The sequence below is a fragment of the Emys orbicularis genome, chromosome 11 (assembly GCF_028017835.1).
Source record: "Emys orbicularis isolate rEmyOrb1 chromosome 11, rEmyOrb1.hap1, whole genome shotgun sequence".
NCBI classification, from domain to species: domain Eukaryota; kingdom Metazoa; phylum Chordata; order Testudines; family Emydidae; genus Emys; species Emys orbicularis.
This window is the reverse complement of record NC_088693.1, coordinates 45,026,678-45,047,038: the sequence shown is the minus strand read 5'-3', so window position 1 is coordinate 45,047,038 and position 20,361 is coordinate 45,026,678.

Sequence of the window (20,361 nt, the reverse complement as noted above, 5' to 3'; positions counted from 1 at the left end):
GTACTGTTTTAGACCGCAGTACTGGTGTATCTTGTGTAGTACTAGAGATGTATTGCCTGTCTCAGTTAGACATTTTTAGTTGCTGTGCAAATGTTTGGAAGCAATGCAGCTTTGAAGCTTTTTTTTATTAATGTATTTCTCTTGTTTCACGTTTTAGTTAGATTAAAAATAGAAAGCCATATAACATATAGTTAAGATTACTACTTGTTTACTATTTTCATTTTAACTTATTTTGTAGTTTCCTCACTGGTGTTGCTAAGCAATGTTTAACATTAAAAGAAAGCAAGCTTTTCAATTGCACATTACCACAGTTCACATGCATTGTTCAAGAAGACAATGGGCCGTGTATTTATACGTAAATATCCTTTCTTCATTTCTAAACTTGTTTCCTTTGTAACAATGCTGCATAATGTTGTGGCTCCCTAATGCAATAATGTACAGAACATACAATATTTATAATTGACTGACTGTCTTTTCTGTTTACTGACTATATTGAAGTTCTGCCCTCCCTCGTCTCTTGTCCCTACCCCCTTTTATAAAGGTAATATCAATATGCAGTACTCAGACTGAAGTCTTTGTGCGATATTGAGGGCAACAAGTATAATAAAGGAATAAAATAGAGTTAACTCTTTTAGAACATCTTTATCTGCAATCCGTAAATAGTAAAATGTCTGTGTATTTTTTTAAATGTATCTTTTCAATAAAACAATATGAAAAAATATAAGCACTTCTTGTGTTTGGGGTATTTTTTAATGGGCAAAAAAAATTGCATGGAACAAATAGATCCACTAAGGCAGTGGTTCTCAACCTTTCCAGACTCTACTGATCACCTTTCAGGAGTCTGATTTGTCTTGTGTACCCTCAGTTTGACCTCACTTAAAAACTACTTGCTTACAAAATCAGACATAAAAATACAAAAATATCACAGCACACTATTACTGAAAAATTGCTTACTTTGTCATTGTTACCATATCATTATAAAATAAATCAATTGAAATATAAATATTGTACTTACATTTCAGTGTATAGTGTATAGAGAGCAGTATAAAGTCACTGTCTGTATGAAATTTTAACTTGTACTGACTTCGCTAGTGCTTTTTATGTAGCCTGTTGTAAAAGTAGGCAAATATCTAAATGAGTTGATGTACCCTCTGAAAGACCTCTGTGTACCCCCAAGGGTATGTGTACCCCTGGTTGAGAACCACTGAGCTAAGGGAATCTCTAGTCCAGTAGACAGCAATATCCCAGAGTATAATTATAGTACCTGTACTAATTTCCTAAAAACTGTCAACATTTCTCCCCTACATTTTTTAGGCTTTTTATTGGTGGTTTTTGTAGCTCATCTTAAAATATTCAATCTGTTGGCAACCTCGAAGAAAAACTGCTGAACCAGATGAATGTATAAAATCAGAAATGAAACACCACTCTAATATGCTACCAAATGACCATGTATGGGATTATCATTAAAAACAAAGTTGATTGTGGTTTAGACTGGAAGCAGGATATTTTGAAAACATTTATTCTATATTAATACAAAAAAGTCATTGTGAAGCAGTTAGGGTTACTACACACACAAAACATGTCTAAGGCAAAGCCATAAAAGCAAGGAAATGAAAACTTAAGCCACCTAACCGTACATACTCTGTACTTCTCTATCCCCAAGCATACACCTTACTACTACAATTACCATACACCACAGGCCATGTACCATTACCTTAACTCTGCCCCCTTTTCACCCTTCTGCTCACACCCTTTACTTTATTATTTCTACCGCCCCCACCCCACCCAACACTAGTTTGGGATATTTGGTGTTGTGGGAAGATAGTTTGGTAAAGCATTGTGTGCAGATGAGCAGTTAAAGGGAATGATAGAAGGCTGATGGCCCTCAGGGGGTGGAGTTAAGGTTGTGGAACATGGTCTGTGGTATACATGCACGAGTTCTCTCTCGCTGTATATATGTGTGTGCGCTCTCTCTCTATATATATAGATATAGATATATGTATGAATTTCTACATACTATGTAATAATCCTATTGAGAATACGGGTTACAGAGTACAGACAGACATGCTTTCGTGCACACTGATTTGGGCCTGATGCTGTAACTCTTACTCATATTGAGTATTAATCTCAGTGAGTACTTGCATGAAGAAGTGTTATAATATACGGAGATATACCTATCTATCTTATAGAACTGGAAGGGACCCTGAAAGGTCATCGAGTCCAGCCCCCTGCCTTCCTTAGCAGGACCAAGTACTGATTTTGCCCCAGATCCCTAAGTGGCTCCCTCAAGGACTGAACTCATAACACTGGGTTTAGCAGGCCAATGCTCAAACCACTGAGCTATCCCTCCCCCCATGTTGTGTTACTCAACATGAGTTAGTTCTGCTGAATCAGAGCTTTAGCTGGTTGTATGGGAAATGGCAGTGTTCTATGGAGTAAAATACTCACCTTTTTGCTGTCGCCTGAAAGCACTACTTTGGGTAGGGGGTGGAGGGTGTTATTTACTGTTCAGGTACAATTGTGTGAATAGGGCTCAAATTAAATAGCTTCAGGTTAATGCAGTTTCCCATAACCACAAAGAAACACCTATATGAGGTGCATATAACCCTTAACCATAGGAGGTGCTATCAAATAATAGATTTCCTAGACAATTGACTGTTTTAAGATGAGTTTTTTTCCAAAGGCATCCTAGGTAGAAGAAATACTCTATAAGATGTCATCCACAGTGAAAGAATATGTAATTGCATCCATGAATGAGTGAAAGCGCTTAACCCATAGAGCCCAAAGGGCTCAAACAACCAGGCTGTGAGCCAAGAAACTAACGCTCCCATTCAAATTCATGTCAGAACTCGTGCGCTTTTCTTTGTTTATGTACACTGTGTGCTCTACTTTCAACTAAAGTCAAATCCATGGGGCACATGGGACTGAATGTTTGAGGTAATATTTGCATGATAAATAGTAAGCACTCCCATTAAGGCTGCTAGTATTTTGCATTTTATAGCCAAGCTCTCAATAACAGGGATCTGATGTATCCACCCAGAACAACATTGTATTTTATCAGCTGACTTGGATTTTCCAGGATCATCTCTCCTGGGATGTAAAGTCATTACAGACAGCTGGCTATAAAGTTCATGGATTCACTGAAACAAAATATTAGCATTGAAACACCTTTTAAAATTGGCAATGCCATTAGTGTTTTAAATGGGAATGTTTGAACAACCAGATTATTTTTAAAGTAATAAAGCCAGATTCTTTCCTATGCCAGGGCTCTGTTCAGTGCAGGAGATGGGATAGGGTGTCTAGGCACCAATTCTAAGGTCCCAGCCCAGTGCTGCTTAGAGTTGTGCAAGACAGCTTTCAATTGTGCCACTAATGTAAGGTGTTTAATGGATCCTATACCAAGAGAGAATTGTAGCAGAGCTCCATCACACCTTCTACATCTGAAGGGATACAGAGCCTAGATCTGGCACAGATATACCAGCAGGAATTCTCTGTGGACATTTGTGTCCAGATTAGTCTCTTAATGTCATCTGAGCGGCATAATGAGGCCATAGCCTAGCTAGAGGATCTGATCCATACAGTTTTTCAGCAGACAAATGAAAAAATGTGATCCTTTCAGACCACTAGAGGGAGATGGTTTGTCTTCCCTTACTACAGGTGGGAATTTTTATTAGAATTTTTATTTCTGATTTTGGTAGGGTAGAGGATATATTCTCGTTAATCTCATATTAATTTCATAATTAATTTGGTAGGGTAGAGGATATATTCTCATATTAATTTCATCCACTGCAGTTCCTATCAGATAATATTATGCTGGGAATCAGTCTATCGGCTGATAAACTAAAGATCGTTCGACATTTGCCATGAGCGAGAGATTAATTCTCTCATAAAAATAAATAAGGAAAAGGGACACACAAAAGCTACCAGATGGCATGTGGTTTATTTTATTCCCTTTCTTTGTGACCTGCCATCCTCTTGAGTAATATGTTACAAGCCTGGACCAGCAAAGGTTTTGCAAAGGGAAGTCCCATCACACTTATGTGCCAAAAGAGAGACCACAACTGTTTTAGGTTGTGGGGTGGAGTATGCTCTCTAGAGATCATTTCAGCATATTTATCTACCCAGTAATAAGCAGCATAATACGAAAAATGTACACAGTAGCCTATGGTAACTTTAAACCATTCAATCCATGATGTTGGCAATGCATATTTTTTATAAGTTTGAAAATACAGTATCAGCACTCATACTATCATTCAGTCAATAGAGCTATACAAGACCCTAAAAATGAATTAAATCCATACCAAAACTTATAGCTAGCAGGGGAAATATGGTTCAAGAGTAAACCTATCACTGAAGAGCATAACATTAAAGGACAGACAAGCAAAGAATTTCCAAGTACAAATAATCTCACCATGTAAAGTATAAGAATTTGATAATAAAGTAGAACCTATCAGAGTTACAAACACCAGAGTTTTGAACTGACCAGTTTCACACCCCCCATTTGGAACTGGAAGTATGCAATCAGGCAGCAGCAGAGACACACCTCCCCCCAAAAAAGAAGCAAATACAGTACAGTACTGTACTGTGTTAAACATAAACTTTAAAAAAGGGAAAGTTTAAAAAAAAGATTTGACAAGGTAGGAAACTGTTTCTGTGCTTGTTTCATTTAAATTAAGCTGGTTAAAAGCAGCATTTTTCTTCTTCATATTAAAGTTTCAAAGATGTATTAAGTCAATGTTCAGTTGTAAACTTTTGAAAGAACCACCATAATGTTTTGTTCAGTTACAAACATTTCAGAGTTACAAACAATCACCATTCCAGAGGTGTTCGTAACTCTGAGGTTCTACTGTACCCCTTTAAATAGTTTGTAGGCCCCGCTAGTGGGGTTTCTTACTAATTCTCTTCTCATACCACACCCATCACGGTAATACCTGAACGCCTTCCAGTAGTGCATTAAGCAATGTGACCAACATCTGTCACGTGTTTGTTTTCTCCTCCTCTCTCCCGGGAGAGAAGTATGTGCAGCAGAACATTTAGTTTGGGAATTTGTGTACATATTTCTTCCACACACTATGCACCATCAGACTGAAAAGGGTAATGAAATGCTCAGGCCAGTGCTGACTGACTATTCCGGGGATATCTCAAATGTCTTGGCTGTAAAAGGAAACAGAGGGAGAGTGCAACCTAGCATGTGCAGAGGTACTAACTGCAGCCTAACTGGGAGCAAGAAAGCATATTGAGTAACATGGTTGTGTGACTGACTGCTCTGTGGAAAGTAAAATGAAACAACTTACAGAAGTGTGTGCCTGCTAATTCAGTAGCAGGTTTGCATGCAATACACTAGGCACTGAGATGTGTCTCTCCAGAGAACTGGAACAAGGAACAGTATGGAAAAATCTACTTAATACAGATCTGCTGTCACGCTTATATCTGCTTGACAGAACATCTCCCACTGAGAACAAACCCAGATCTATGCATCTCTACAAACAGGAATAGCTCCTGGCTTCTCTTTTAAATAAATTCAGACAAATCATTCAACGGTTACTGCCTGGTTGTCATTACCAGTTCAAACAAACAAACAAAGCTGGCTCACATAATAGTAACTATTTGTTTTTCAATTATTGCTTTAAAATGTGCACAAATGTGTCTATGGCTAAGCTCTGAGTGTGAAAGGCTGGGGGATGTGGGAATTGTAGCTCCCAAGGGGTGGTAGTAAGCATAATGCTTTTTCAAGGGATGGTCCCTCTAGGGGTGCTGGGAGAGGGGAGACGCAGCACATTCAGCAGTGGTACTTCCTGCACCTGTATAAACAGTTTAGTGTGGCAGATGTGGAGACAGGGTCCTGGTCATCTACCCCACCCCCACCCCCACCCTGCCAGTCGGGGCTAGGTCTATGCAGTTTTTCCACTTTGTGCTTAGGGAGTGCTTACAGCCACCTTATGGGTTCATCTTTTATGGCTGCAGTAAGAGTGTGGGGTGGCCTTTCCCACTACAGCGCACTAAGGAAGGGACAGGCAGAATTGGACTTGTAACGGCTGGGAAATTAAGGCAAACTGTGTGTTCCTGCAAACCTCACCTGTTAATGTGCAAACAATGGCCATGTCTGGCTTAGGAAAGTAGGTTGTATTTAAAAACATGTTTGCTGGTTGTGGTGAACCCTAGACTCCTCAACTAAAAGGTGTTAAACTCTGTTTATGTGAGTGTTTAAAATGTGTTATTTAAAAAGTTTTTAAACATGTCCTCTTTCCCAAGGCTAGACAGGACCAAGGTTACAATCATCAGAAAGGCTTCTCGTTCACAGGCTGCTTCTTGTAAGCTCACAGATAGCGTGTAATCCTGGTAGGTATAAATGTCAGCTATACACAGCAGCCTGTCACTCATCACCAAAGCTCAGACTATAACAATTTTGTGCTAAACCCCTCCCTTGATTGTCAGCAGATGTACGGTAATGGGCACCTCGCATCTGACCTGGGATCTGAGTTTAGTCCTTAACTAGCATGAGAAATTCCTATTTCTTTTCATTCTTTCACTGTCACTTAAGCCCAGAACCTGGGTGTCTTCTTTGACTCAGCCTTCTCCCTACAACCGTATATCCAGGCAGTGTCTAAATCTTGGCACTTTCCTGCACTAAGATTCAGCCTTTCTCCTTCACCCACAAACTACACCTCCCGTCCAGTCTCTCATCATCTCATGACTTGACTATGGCAACCTCCTCCCCTCTGCTCTTGCCCCCGTGCCATCTTGCCCTGCTGATATCCATTCACAATGCTGCTGCAATGATCATTTTCCTGGCTTGTGCTTCAAGCATGTCATCTCTCTCTGAGTCCCTTCACTGGCTCCCCGTTACCATCACATCAAGCATAAACTATGTCTTCATTTTTAAGGCCCTTTATGGTATACCCCCACTTCACTTACCTCTCATATGCTATGAATATGTCAGCCCCTGCCTCTGCTCCACCACTGATGTCAGTCTTCATTGCCCGGTTGACAGATTTTCCAACAAGCACCTGTGCACTTGCCCCCTTACACGTGGAAGGAGCTCACCATAAATAGCTACAATGTCATCACCTCCTCTTCAAAACTCATGTCTGCCATGATACCCACAAAACCTCGACAGTCGTCAGGCAGCTGGTGTGCTGGGATCACTGCTTCTCAGGCTGATTATAATCAACGTCATTAATGTTTGTTTCCTTTGTATCCGTCTGTTCGCTCTCATCTTAAACTTCGATTATAAGCTCCTTGGGGCAGGGACCATCTGACTTAGGTTTGTACAGTGTCTAGCACTGCGAGGCCCTGACCCCTGCTTGGAGCCCCAGCCATTGCCACAATACAAATAAATAATAATTGGCTTTTCCCTCTGCTACCCAGGCCGCCTTCCATTGTCTCAGCCTCACTCTCTTTTCCTACCTCTTTACTTTCATGTCAGTTTAAAGCTGATTTAAAATCTAGTGACTGTCAGAGTTGCTGCTACCTCTAGTCACACTGCCAGTCCCACAGTATGCTGAGCTTGGCCTTAGCTTCACTGACGGACAGGCCACCTCCGAAAGGTCATTTCAGCACGATATGGCACCTGCAGTGTGACTGAGTAACGGCAAGAGGAGTTTCTGTGGTGACAGATTTTAAAACGGTGCAAGGCTTTAAGAATGGGAGACAACATTCCCTCAGGCTGCCGTTGATCTGAGCTCTGCCACCCTTCACTATGCTAAGCAAAACTTCTGACAGATCCATTTCTCACTCAGGCATGTACAGATGTCTGAAGCACTTTCCCTGCACCAGGAGAAGGTGGGCTGCAGCCTTGTTATAGATATTGTAAAATTAGACCTGAATACCAGTCAGCTGATATGGGGCTGGTAGACTGAACAGCCCATTCATCCAAGATCACTATCTGTTGGAAGTGTAGTGCTGATCCTGCCTCCTAATTATAGTAACAATATACTGTATATCATGGTGTCCGAGGCGGAGCTCTTTCTATTTCTGCATGGGAGGAACTTAAGTCACTATTGGAACAATAACAAAGCAGGAACCAGATGGCGTTTATCCAAGAGCACAAAGCAAGCCCTAGTGTCCTGAATTTCCTGTTACACCAGTGCAAAAGTAGTGTATCTTTGATTGTAAATTAATTAAGAGATCCAGCACGACACATTGTTTCTCTTTCAGCTGCATGTTCATGAATGTATTTTGGTTTCATATTTCTTGGCAATTTGTGCTGAAAGTCACTCTTGCAAAATGGTTTATTGAATGCATGATACTTCATCCCTGTGATGGGCAGTTTTGTGTTGTGACTGCCTCCGTGTTTATTTCTGATCTGGTCTGTGGGGTTTGTTTACTCTTGTATTCTGTCTTTTTGCCTCTTTTAAAGTAGATGCACTTCAATTCTTTCTCTTCTTATAAATACTTTGTTTGGGGAGGACGGTTTTCACTAGCCCTGCAAGCAGCTACTGCTCTTTGCAAAGCCACATCAATTTCTCACACTAGCCTTGCTTGGACCAGGTTAGCAGTTGTACCACAAATAATTCAGTCTTTAAATAGTCTAGTTCAAATTCATGTGACACTGGTTTATTCTACAGGTCTGGAACATAATGGGCTGTGGTCACACCTAGCACCTTGTTCCTTGTAAAGAAAATGTGCCTTTCTCAAGAGATTCTTGTCGGATTCAAAGTACTGTTGAAATTTTTGAATGACTTTGTCTAGCAGTTTACGTCCCTCTATGCCGTGCACTGGAATGTACTGTAGACATAATGTCTCTATACCTGCCACAGGTAGCAGTGAGAAGGATTTCCCTCTCTCCCATTTCTCTTCAATACCTCTTGCTTCTAGGAAAATTTGGGAGTACTGAGGCTAACTTGTGTTTTCTGCCAAGTTCCCTGCCAGAGTGAGGTGGCTTCATTTTTGCCAGAGGTTTAGTTTACTTCTGACCCTGTAATGAATGTGTGACACGCAAGAGTAATAGGAAGGGATTGGTTTTTTTAGTTCCTTTCCTGTTAGTTACCTAATGTGCATTAGGGTTGCCACCGATTAATTTCCTGTCACCGGGTGGGGGTCAGTGTCCACTGTTAGCCAATATATACATGATGAACGTAGAATACACCACATTAATGGGCTATGTGTGTGTGTATATGTATGTATATATATGTATATGTATTTGTATGAATATATATATATATGTATATGTATTTGTATGAATATATATATATATATATATTTTAAGTTGGTTATGTTAACTGAATACATTATGCTCTCCCCACAATTGTGTTGACCCATGTCAAGGATCCCACAATGCTTTGCAAAGCTGATCTGAGCTTTGGCATTAAAAATAGGAAGTCTGTCAAAGCCAAGATACATGAATGCTGTATCCTCCTAGCACAGGTTGGGATGGACCTCCACGCCCAACTGGTTTGGAATGTATATCCGGGGGGGGAAAGATATGAAAAGTACAGCAAAAAACAAGAAGTTAAGAAGCTATTATGAACTGTTGTGTTGGATTTTAGTGACATGTAAAGTTTTGTAACTTGTAAAATTTTACTATAAATACTATTAGCTGAAATGGGTATATTTGCTACAAAATAAGAGTTGCTTCCCGGAAGGAGGGTATGTACTGCTTTGTCTTTAGATGCTAAGTTTGGCTAAGTTCAGTTATTTGGTCTCTTGAACATTTTAAAGAATGAACCACAAATGTAGTCAGACTAGCTACACCTTTTTGTCAATACCACTGACTCCAAAGCTGTAGTACTAGTAACCCCCTTTTCTCTTTTTTTTAAAAGATCCCCTGAGCAACTTGGAATCCACTTCCTGCCCCCCGCCCCCACACACACACACCTGTTCTCCCAGAACAGGGACACATTCCATATGTCTGCGTCATTCTTCTTTTCTTGCATCTGCAGGGAAGTAATTAGCATCAATTTAGAGTATGCAAAAAACTCCTGTTTGAGATTTACCTGTGACTTTCACAGGTGAAAAGTGTTTGCTGATGAATTATTCAGAAAGAGAGAGAGAGGAGAAAAGGAACACAATGTCTAGCTGACTGAATTCAGACTGCATTAGCTAACTGGTGGTAATCACCAGTCCATAAATCCCAGACTGGAGTTTCTTGCCTACGCTAAATAGAATCCAGTTATACCTCCGTCCCCACACTGCTGCCCCTCTTTGGACTATATAAAAAAAAAATCAGGCAATGATTCCTCCTACCATACTGAGCCTCTGCACAGCTAGCCCTGGCACTGGGATCATAAATCAACGTCCGTGATCTCACTCTGTAAATGCTTTCGTGCAAATTGGGGGGAACTGATTAATGATGCCAAAGGCACCACAAATGCTCAGAGGCAGTGTGTGCTAAGAATTAGAGCCACATTTGCAGTCCAAAAGTTATTTTAAAAATTATGGTTTATTGTTCAATTCCTGAGAATGAACTCAGGTAACTCTCCTGCTTCTCCCTTCTGAACTGAGTCACCCGCTTGGCTGTGCATTATCCTGCCCCTTGAGTTACACACCCATGAAAATAAACCACAGACCAACGCAGCCTGCCCCCATCACCACTTCTTTCTCACTCATATTTTGTATTTCATATCTTTGCTTTCTATTTTTAAGAAAATGAGTGGGGAGTTGGGTTGTTGGTTTATTTTAAAATTCCCATTTTGTGGGGACTGTTCACCAGTTTCCAGGACAATGATTCCCCACCTCAGGAGAGTGGCTGGTTTGTATAACTGCTCGTTGACTATCAATGACATCAGAAATGAACATAGGTTGGAACAGTATGGGGAGCTCTCACCCCACTGGCCAAGGAGGTGGGGAGCTGTGAGAAAGCACCATTTTCCCAAGCCAAGGAGAAGAGGAGAACTTTTCTTCTGCTTTTAGCATAGGATGGGGAGCTGTGCTCCTTCCACATATTGCCTTACTTCTTAATCCCTGATTGACAGCATATTGTACACATTCGGCTATCTTGGTGGATCCCTGGGTCTTCAGGAAGATCCCCACAATAGCTTTATTTCAAACACCCGTTTAAGGCATGCACAGTTTGTTTGTATCAAGTTCCTTCTGGTTTATAGTACGTACCTTTTGAATATTTATGTAGCAAAGTCCTGTGCTGCCCACACGCACACAGAAATAATGGTTACCAACTAGCCTGCAAAACAACTTTAGAGACAGAAACCAGGGATTTCTGCTCCTGAAACACTGGGATTTATATGATGGGGCTGTTTGTGATAGTCAGAGGCTGCATTTGACGACCCAGGTGATCCCGTCTAGTTCTATATCCTATGTTCCTATTGAGCTAAAGGGGAAACTTCCTTATCTGTTAGAAGTACTCAGGCTCTTATAATGATCACACTCACTTAGCCAGTACGTTGCATGTATGGAGGTATGTTTTTAAACTGTTAAGTTTGGAATTGTCGCTAAATACATTTAAAGGAATTTGGGATAAGAAACAAACGGCTGATTGAAAAATTAGCACCTGGTAACCTGAAGAACAAAAGACACAACCACTGACAATGAGGATGGGATACTAACCTAGTTCATATATGCTGCATCTGGTCACTAATAAACTCTATGGACACCTCTCTCTTTCCATGTGTTGTTGTCTGAACAGCCATAAACATATTTGCGTACTAAAAACCTTGAGTTCTTTTCAAACTTCCAATTTTCTGAAGATAGGTTGATACTTCTCTTTGCCAAGTCTGCTTCAGTGCTTTGGAAAACCTCGGGCATGTATAGTAGAAATCAGTTCAGAACAATCACCTATTCATTTTTAATAAGCCAAAATCATTCAGAGCCTCACTGCCAATGTACTAAAATCTGGAAATATCTTCAAAACAAGGAGTTCCCAGACAGAACTGAGGTAACTTGACCAGTCTTAACTATTGCCTCTTGTTGCTCAGTGCACTGCATGTAGCATTCAAATCTACGTCTTGGTGGGTGACAATTAACATGCAAGAAGGAACTTACTAAATAACAGCTGGTCAAAACTTTCCAAATTTTGAAGTTTCAATTAAAAAAATCTGCTGAAAAATCAATTTAAAAAGTTAACAGGGAGGGGTGTTTTTACAAACCTTTAAAACAATGATATTCTGAGAGGGTATGAACTGCATCAGGATTTCTGGCCATTGTTTCTCATCACCATTCCTTAGTGTCCTCTGACACAAGAATAGGGCAGGGGACTGCACGTCCCACTCCAGTTGCCATAGAGGAGGCAACAATGGAGAGCTGCAGGACCCTGATATCATTGTTGCTTCTTAACACATTCCCATACTATCTAATGGGGATCCCAGCCCTTGGCCTCATGGTCCTCATTTGGTTTGACACCCCCCTTCCTGGAACTGAGACAGGAGCCAAACTCCACTGTACTACCGTCCACCACTGTCCATGGCCAATGTAAATATGTAGGGGCCAGACTACAGCTTTTGAATGGGGGTAACTGCAAATATTTCCAATGGAAAGAGGAGGAAATCCTTTTAAATCTTGGAATCCTTTATTTTGCATGTGGTTTCACTTGTGGCATCAGAGACATGTAGCATTAAAGTGAAATGACATTTGAGGTTGAAAAGTATAGTTTAAATACTGTATATGCACTTTAGTATCTGAAGTCCTCTCAAGACTTTTATCAACAAGACCAGATGTCCTTTAGAGCATCCCATATGGGAAATTTATCTCTGCCTGGCCACCTCTTAAATTATCTGACTCCTCCAAAATATACATAGACTTTTTTAAAAGGACTTCAGGAGAGGCAAGTAAAATTTCTTTTAAGGAAATATAAAACAGAAAATGAAGAGAATGCCTTTTCGTGACAGAAATATATTTCACAGCATTGTCAAAGGAGTCGTCTGTATGTTCTTTTCTTATCATGACAAAGTGAGCAGATTAAAATGATCAAACCCTTTTTGCTTGGTATTTCCAGTACAGAGAGCATACAATTATTCCCCCTTCCTCCAGAGACTGTCTGCAGATTTTTCAGGAGCAAGTTAACACAGTGATGAATTTCAACAGGTAACCCACTTGTTTTCTATTCCGTATATAAAATGGGGGACATTTTAGACCCCAGGTGTCTCCAATCTGCATGTAATTGAGACAAGAGGCTTTTGATAGTCAGCCTATGAAAGGGCAGCTCATGTCCTTCCAGGTAAGTAGAAATTCCTTAAAAGGGGAAGAGCGTGAGCAGCATTGTAAGGGCCGAGCTAAGTGCAGACTTGGTAGCCTGTAAAGATGGCTGTGAAATTGGCCAGTCCCAAGTATTAACTCCTTTACCCCTTATGGAAAGGAAGAGAAGATCAGGCAAAACTGAGATCACACCATGACACTGTCCTTCACTTTATAATGATGAGAAGGAAGGAGAGGAACTAGTTTCTCTTCCATCAGCACAGCGTACTGGAAATGTCATTTGGAAAACTCCTGCGGCCTGGGTAATCTGAAAGCTGTGGGAGCTAAAATGCAATTTGTGATGCTGTAGCCAATCTAGAAAGTCAACTTGGCTACCCCTGAGGGTGACTGCACACTATTTAGGAACCACTGCCTCAGACTATTTAAAATGAAGGTATTTCAGAAATCTAATTTTCTTTTCATTATTTCTGCTGTATATTGCATGTCTGTGGCCTTGGATGATGATAGGCTCGTCAGTTTCATCTTCAAGTTCTCATGCACTGGCACAATGGTGTAAAATTTAGGTTACAAACCTTCCAGGAGAATTTTTTCTGTTTGTGAGCGAAATACCATTTCCACTGGCATTTTAAAAAACTGAAACATTTCTATTGATCCGTAACTTATTTTTTTATAAAACTTAAAATGTGGATCAAACTTTGTCTGACGAGGCCTGTGGACCTAGGATTTTAGACAGGGTAAAAAACCCGTACACCTGACAAAGTAGAAATGTAGTTCACTTTGGCACCAGTTTAAAATATGGAGGTTAGATATGTGTATCCAAAGAAATAGCTCATTAGTCATTGTACAGGAATTGATATCTGCTGCCAAGAATGTTTAACGTTGCTACAGAATGTTCATACCACAAAGACAACATCAGACTCCAGCCAGGGCTTAGTGGAATTTAACAGGCCTGCAGCAGCTGAATGTAACCTTGCCAGCGTTCTAGTAAAATAGCTTAATTCTGAAGAGACGTTTTCAAGCTGATAAAATAAACTATTTGGCATTGGCTGAAAAGTTCATATTGACCAAGCTTGATATTTTCCCTTATTTTGTAAAATTTGTTGGAAGGCATTGAGAGTAATCTTTAATGCTCTCGCTATCCAGCTGAGTTAGAATGGCCCATTAGGTTTTAAAATCCATTAGAATTCACATTTTTATCATTTCCAAAGTGTCCACCCTTTCCCTTTATAACATTTTCAAATGTCTGGGGCTAGAGACGATCCTCAGCTGATCTAAATCAGCCTAGCAGTGGAGCTAGGCAGATTTGCAGCAACTGAGGATGTGTTCTCTGATGATGTTCTCTACTTACACTGACCCAGGGAAGCAGAGGCAGGTGGGACTCAAGTGCAGAAGACAGGGAGCTGTGTTTCTTTGAGTGAGGGTGTTCGCCCTGAGGAATCCCCTCTTCTACCTCACTGCCCCTCCTAGAGAGCAGAGGAAAAGTGGCACTAGGGCTCATTGTTCTCTTTATCTTCTTTGAAGGTATTAAAGAGGCCAAGTTAACATTTTTCCCTATGTGGCCAGCACAGGGACCCCAGCCAATGGCTGCATATTTCCTGCTGGACCCATGGGCTCAGGGGAGAGGGGATCCAGCAAAACAGTACAGAGGATGGAGACATCTATGCTGATGGGAGAATTCAACCCTCTAAAATCTCAGGCCTCTAAATCCCTTTGAGGGGAAGTCTTGTAGGAACTCCATGAAGTGAACCTCAGTTTTCCTACTTTCTATGCCTCTCCCCTAGGCTGGAGAAATATGGCCCATGCTGCCCAATAAAATTTGGTTTGATATATAATTAAAGATCATCTCTGCTAGGTGACTGATTCTTTTTCGGCACTGCCTATATTTTCCAGCTATAAAACTTTAGGGACCACACTGATCCCTGATGTAACTCCAGCTGATGTCAGTGGAAATACAATGGGGGTGAAATTAGTCCTATATTTCATTTACACTGCAGTTGCCAATAAAGGAAGATCTTTAGACAAGGCTTGCTGATGACCCTTTTGTGATCCAGCCTCAGCCGCTGTCATGTTGGATGTTTACATTCAAACTCTCTAAGAGCAGGGAATAACAATTTTTAAAACCACAGCTTTTAAGCTGCAGAAGTCCCTTCAATGCAGCTACAAAAACAATGGTCTCCAAATCTTGTTTAAAGGAGTCACATACCGCTAGTTTCAACAAAACACATCATCATCTTTTCTAGGGAAAACGCATGCAACATTTATAAATGCTCTGTGCTCCACCAAAATTCCAGTTTTGTTTACCAAGATTAATTAATTAATCGCAGGGCAAAGAAAGTTTCTGTCACTTAGGGCAGGTCCACACTGGGGCGGGGGATCGATCTAGGAAACGCAACTTCAGCTACGAGAATAGCGTAGCTGAAGTCGACGTTTCCTAGATCGAACTAAATTTACTTACTTTGGGTCCACGCGGCGCAGGCAGGCTCCCCCGTCGACAGCGCTTCCTCCTCTCGGCGAGTAGGAGTTCCGCAGTCGACGGGGGAGCGCTTCTGGGATCGATCTATCGCGTCCAGATGAGACGCGATAAATCGATCCCAGAAGATCGATCTCTACCCGCCGAATCAGGCGGGTAGTGTGGACCAGCCCCAAGGAAAAAGGATATTATTACATTACTTTAGCATTTACTGTTCTAGGTAAATGAAGTTATTTACCACAGGATTTAACAAGGAATCTGGATAAAAACTTTACAATTGGGCTCAACTCTAGTAGAAAGAAAGGTGTAGTAATTGCTGCATCCAGCTGAGCTCACAATACAACACAAATATAGCTCTATGCATATAATATTAAACATTGAAAATATTCGGTGCTGAACTCACATATTGCACTTCCAAAAATGGATAGGAACTCTGAGGCTATGGCTACACTGCAGCTTAAGTCGCCATAAGTCATGTTGCTCAGGCGTGCGAATTAGCCACCCCCCCCCCGAGCAACATAACTTATGCCGACTTAAGCAGTGGTGTAGACAGCGCTATGCTGGCTTCTGTAATTTATAGCCAATTATACATCACTTCTGAACTTTGTCCACTGAGTAAGAGAATTTAAACTGCTATAACTTACATGCTTGGGGGCAGCCAGAATCTGGCCCTAACTGACATGAATTTGAAATTACCAGCTGATTAAATTTGAGAAATCCATTATTTTTACTTTAAAAGTTAAAATTAAAAGTAGCTCCCTGCAGCCTACTGTATGAAGGTCAAACAGAATATTAACACCTGCCAGTGCTGTGCGAAAGCCACTGCTTTCATAGAAACATAAGTTCATTTTACACAGTTCTGAAACCCTTGAGTTTCATGAGAGCATTGAGCTCATTCAAAGCCCAAACCCAAAGTTACACACACTTTTGCGTATGGATGAAACTCTCCTGGCGTTCTTCCTTGCTGGCTATAGGTCTTGGCTGCCTATGGACATGGGGCATGCTGGGGTGTCTTAGCCTCACAGAGAGGTAAAGGGCCTGTAGAGTGGCAGCCCTGGGACCAATGGAGCCCCCTCCAGACTCTGTGGCACCGAGAGGTGAGGGAAAAGGCAATCTCCTGGCTCCCTACAGAAAATACTAATAAGTGTGGGGGTAGGTAGGCCCTACTGACTGGCCCTCCAGTAAAGAATGTGTAAGTGAAGAGGTTTGATTGGCTGTCCCTGACGATCCAGAGGCAAGATGGCCAACAGGGAGTTTCGCAAGGGAGTTCTCCTGGTGAAGGAGGAGCAAATACAACACCCTTGGGGTAAGTGACTGTCTGTAGTGTGTGTTTGTTTGTGTTTGGGGGTTACTCGCTGTGTGCTGAGCTTGTGTTTGTCCGTCTGTTTGTTTGAAGGACCGTGTGCTGTGGCTGGCAGTTCGAAGCTGTGAGCTTCAAAGGAAGGTTTGAAAGCTAGAAGCCTCTGTTAATTGGCTGAGCCTTAGTCAGTGGGTGGGGCTATCAAGCAGGCCAGGGCTTTATAAAGCAGTGCGCAAGCGACCAGGGGCTGCTAACAGGGAGTTTCGCAAGGGAGTTTGGAAGGGAAGGGGGCAAGGGCCCCTTGCCATTATATTAGTTTTAAAACCTATAAACTAAACCACAGTCAAAACTTCTTGCTTTAAACAACCCCTTCATTAACTAGAAGACAATGCAGGCAGAAGCCCAGCAGCAGAGTGGGGGCTATCCAGTGTATTGCGCTGAGTGCGGCATGTATGATTACCTGCCCTGTGGGCGGGTGACTTATGTGTGCAAGCGGTGCAAGGAGCTCCTGGCCCTCAGAGACCGCGTACGGGCTTTGGAGGCCAGGGTGGCGAAACTGGAGGAGCTAAGGGAGGCAGAGAGGTATGTTGATGAGGCTTTCCGGGACACTGTAGAATTGTCCCACCTCCGGTCAGACAGCCCCTGTGCTGTTGAGGAGGATGAAGGCCCAGGGAAGCAGAGCAATCTACGGGAGCAGAGAAAAACCTTCCCATAGTTGGGACCCTCCTTCCAGATGGTGTTGGGGTATCCTCTCGCATTGAGGTTACCTCTCCGGGGGAGGGAACTCCAGTTACTAGGAAAAGGCAGGTGTTAGTAATGGGAGATTTGATCATTAGAAACATAGATAGCTGGGTTTGTGATGACCGGGAGAACCGTATGGTGACTTGCCTGCCTGGTGCGAAGGTTGCGGATCTCTCGAGACATCTAGACGGACTTATGTGTAGTGCTGGGGAGGAGCCGGTGGTCGTGGTACATGTAGGTACCAATGACATAGAGAAGGGTAGGAGAGATGTCCTGGAGGCCAAATTTAGGCTGCTAGGGAAGAGACTGAAATCCAGGACCTCTATGGTGGCATTCTCAGAAATGCTCCCAGTTCCACGCGCAGGGCCAGGTAGCAGGCAGAGCTTCAGAGTTTCAATGCGTGGATGAGACGATGGTGTAGAGAGGAGGGGTTTACATTCATTAGGAACTGGAAACTTTTGGGATGGGGTGAGCCTATACAGGAGAGATGGGCTCCACCTAAACCAAAGTGGAACCAGACTGCTGGCACTAAACATTAAAAAGGTTGTAGAGCAGTTTTTAAACTAGGAGATGGGGGAAAGCCGACTGCTGCAGAGGAGCATGTGGATCGGACAGAGACTTCTCTTAGGGGAGAGTCTATTGATAGAGATTCTCTAGGTCATAGTCAGGAACGGAGGATGGAAGAAGATAATGTAAGGGCCAGATCAGACAAGAAACATTCACATAAAAAAGAATCTGACACATCAGAAAAGGGCAGACAAATAAACAGTGACAAGTTTTTAAAGTGCTTGTACACGAATGCTAGAAGTCTAAATAATAAGATGGGTGAACTAGAGTGCCTTGTGATAAAGGAGGATATTGATATAATAGGCATCACAGAAACCTGGTGGACTGAGGACAATCAATGGGACACAATCATTCCAGGGTATAAAATATATCGGAAGGACAGAACAGGTCGTGGGGGGGGGGGGGGTCATGGCACTATATGTGAAAGAAAATGTAGAATCAAATGAAGTAAAAATCTTAAGTGAATCCACATGTTGCATAGAATCTCTATGGATAGAAATTTCATGCTCTAATAAGAATATAACATTAGGGATCTATTATCGACCACCTGACCAGGACAGTGATAGTGATTGATGATGAAATGCTAAGGGAAATTAGAGAGGCTATCAAAATTAAGAACTCAATAATAGTGGGGGATTTCAATTATCCCCATATTGACTGGGAACATGTCACCTCGGGACGAAATGCAGAGACAACATTTCTCGATACTTTAAATGACTGCTTCTTGGAGCAGCTGGTACGGGAACCCACAAGGGGAGAGGCAACTCTAGATTTAGTCCTGAGTGGAGCACAGGAGCTGGTCCAAGAGGTAATAATAACAGTACCGCTTGGAAATAGTGACCATAATATAACAACATTTAACATCCCTGTGGGGGGAAGAATATCTCAACAGCCCAACACTGTGGCATTTAATTTCAAAAAGGGGAACTATGCAAAAATGAGGGGGTTAGTTAAACAGAAATTAAAAGGTACAGTGACTAAAGTGAAATCCCTGCAAGCTGCATGGGCGCTTTTTAAAGACACCATAATAGAGGCCCAACTTAAATGTATACCCCAAATTAAGAAACACAGTAAAAGAACTAAAAAAGAGCCACCGTGGCTTAACAACCATGTAAAAGAAGTAGTGAGAGATAAAGACTTTCTTTAAAAAGTGGAAGTCAAATCCTAGCGAGGTAAATAGAAAGGAGCATAAACACTGCCAAATTAAATGTAAAAATGTAATAGGAAAAGCCAAAAAGGAGTCTGAAGAACGGCTAGCCAAAAACTCCAAAGGTAATAACAAAATGTTTTTTAAGTACATCAGAAGCAGGAAGCCTGCTAAACAACCAGTGGGGCCCCTCGATGATAGAGATAGAAAAAGAGCGCTTAAAGACGATAAAGTCATTGCGGAGAAACTAAACAAATTCTTTGCTTCAGTCTTCACGGCTGAGGATGTTAGGGAGATTCCCAAACCTGAGCTGGTTTTTGTAGGTGACAAATCTGAGGAACTGTCACAGATTGAAGTGTCACTAGAGGTGGTTTTGGAATTAATTGATAAACTTAACATTAACAAGTCACTCTGACCAGATGGCATTCACCCAAGAGTTCTGAAAGAACTCAAATGTGAAATTGCGGCACTATTAACTAGGGTTTGTAAACTGTCCTTTAAATCGGCTTCTGTACCCAATGACTGGAAGATAGCTAATGTAATGCCAATATTTAAAAAGGGCTCTAGAGGTGATCCCGGCAATTACAGACCGGTAAGTCTAACGTCGGTACCGGGCAAATTAGTCAAAACAATAGTAAAGAATAAAATTGTCAGACACATAGAACATAAATTGTTGGGCAAAAGTCAACATGGTTTCTCTAAAGGGAAATCGTGTCTTACTAATCTATTAGAGTTCTTGAAGGGGTCAACAAACATGTGGACAAGGGGAATCCAGTGGACATAGTGTACTTAGATTTCCAGAAAGCCTTTGACAAGATCCCTCACCAAAGGCTCTTACGTAAATTAAATTGTCATGGGATAAAAGGGAAGGTCCTTTCATGGATTGAGAACTGGTTAAACGACAGGGAACAAAAGGTAGGAATTAATGGTAAATTCTCAGAATGGAGAGGGGTAACTAGTGGTGTTCCCCAAGGGTCAGTCCTAGGACCAATCCTATTCAACTTATTCATAAATGATCTGGAGAAAGGGGTAAAAAGTGAGGTGGCAAAG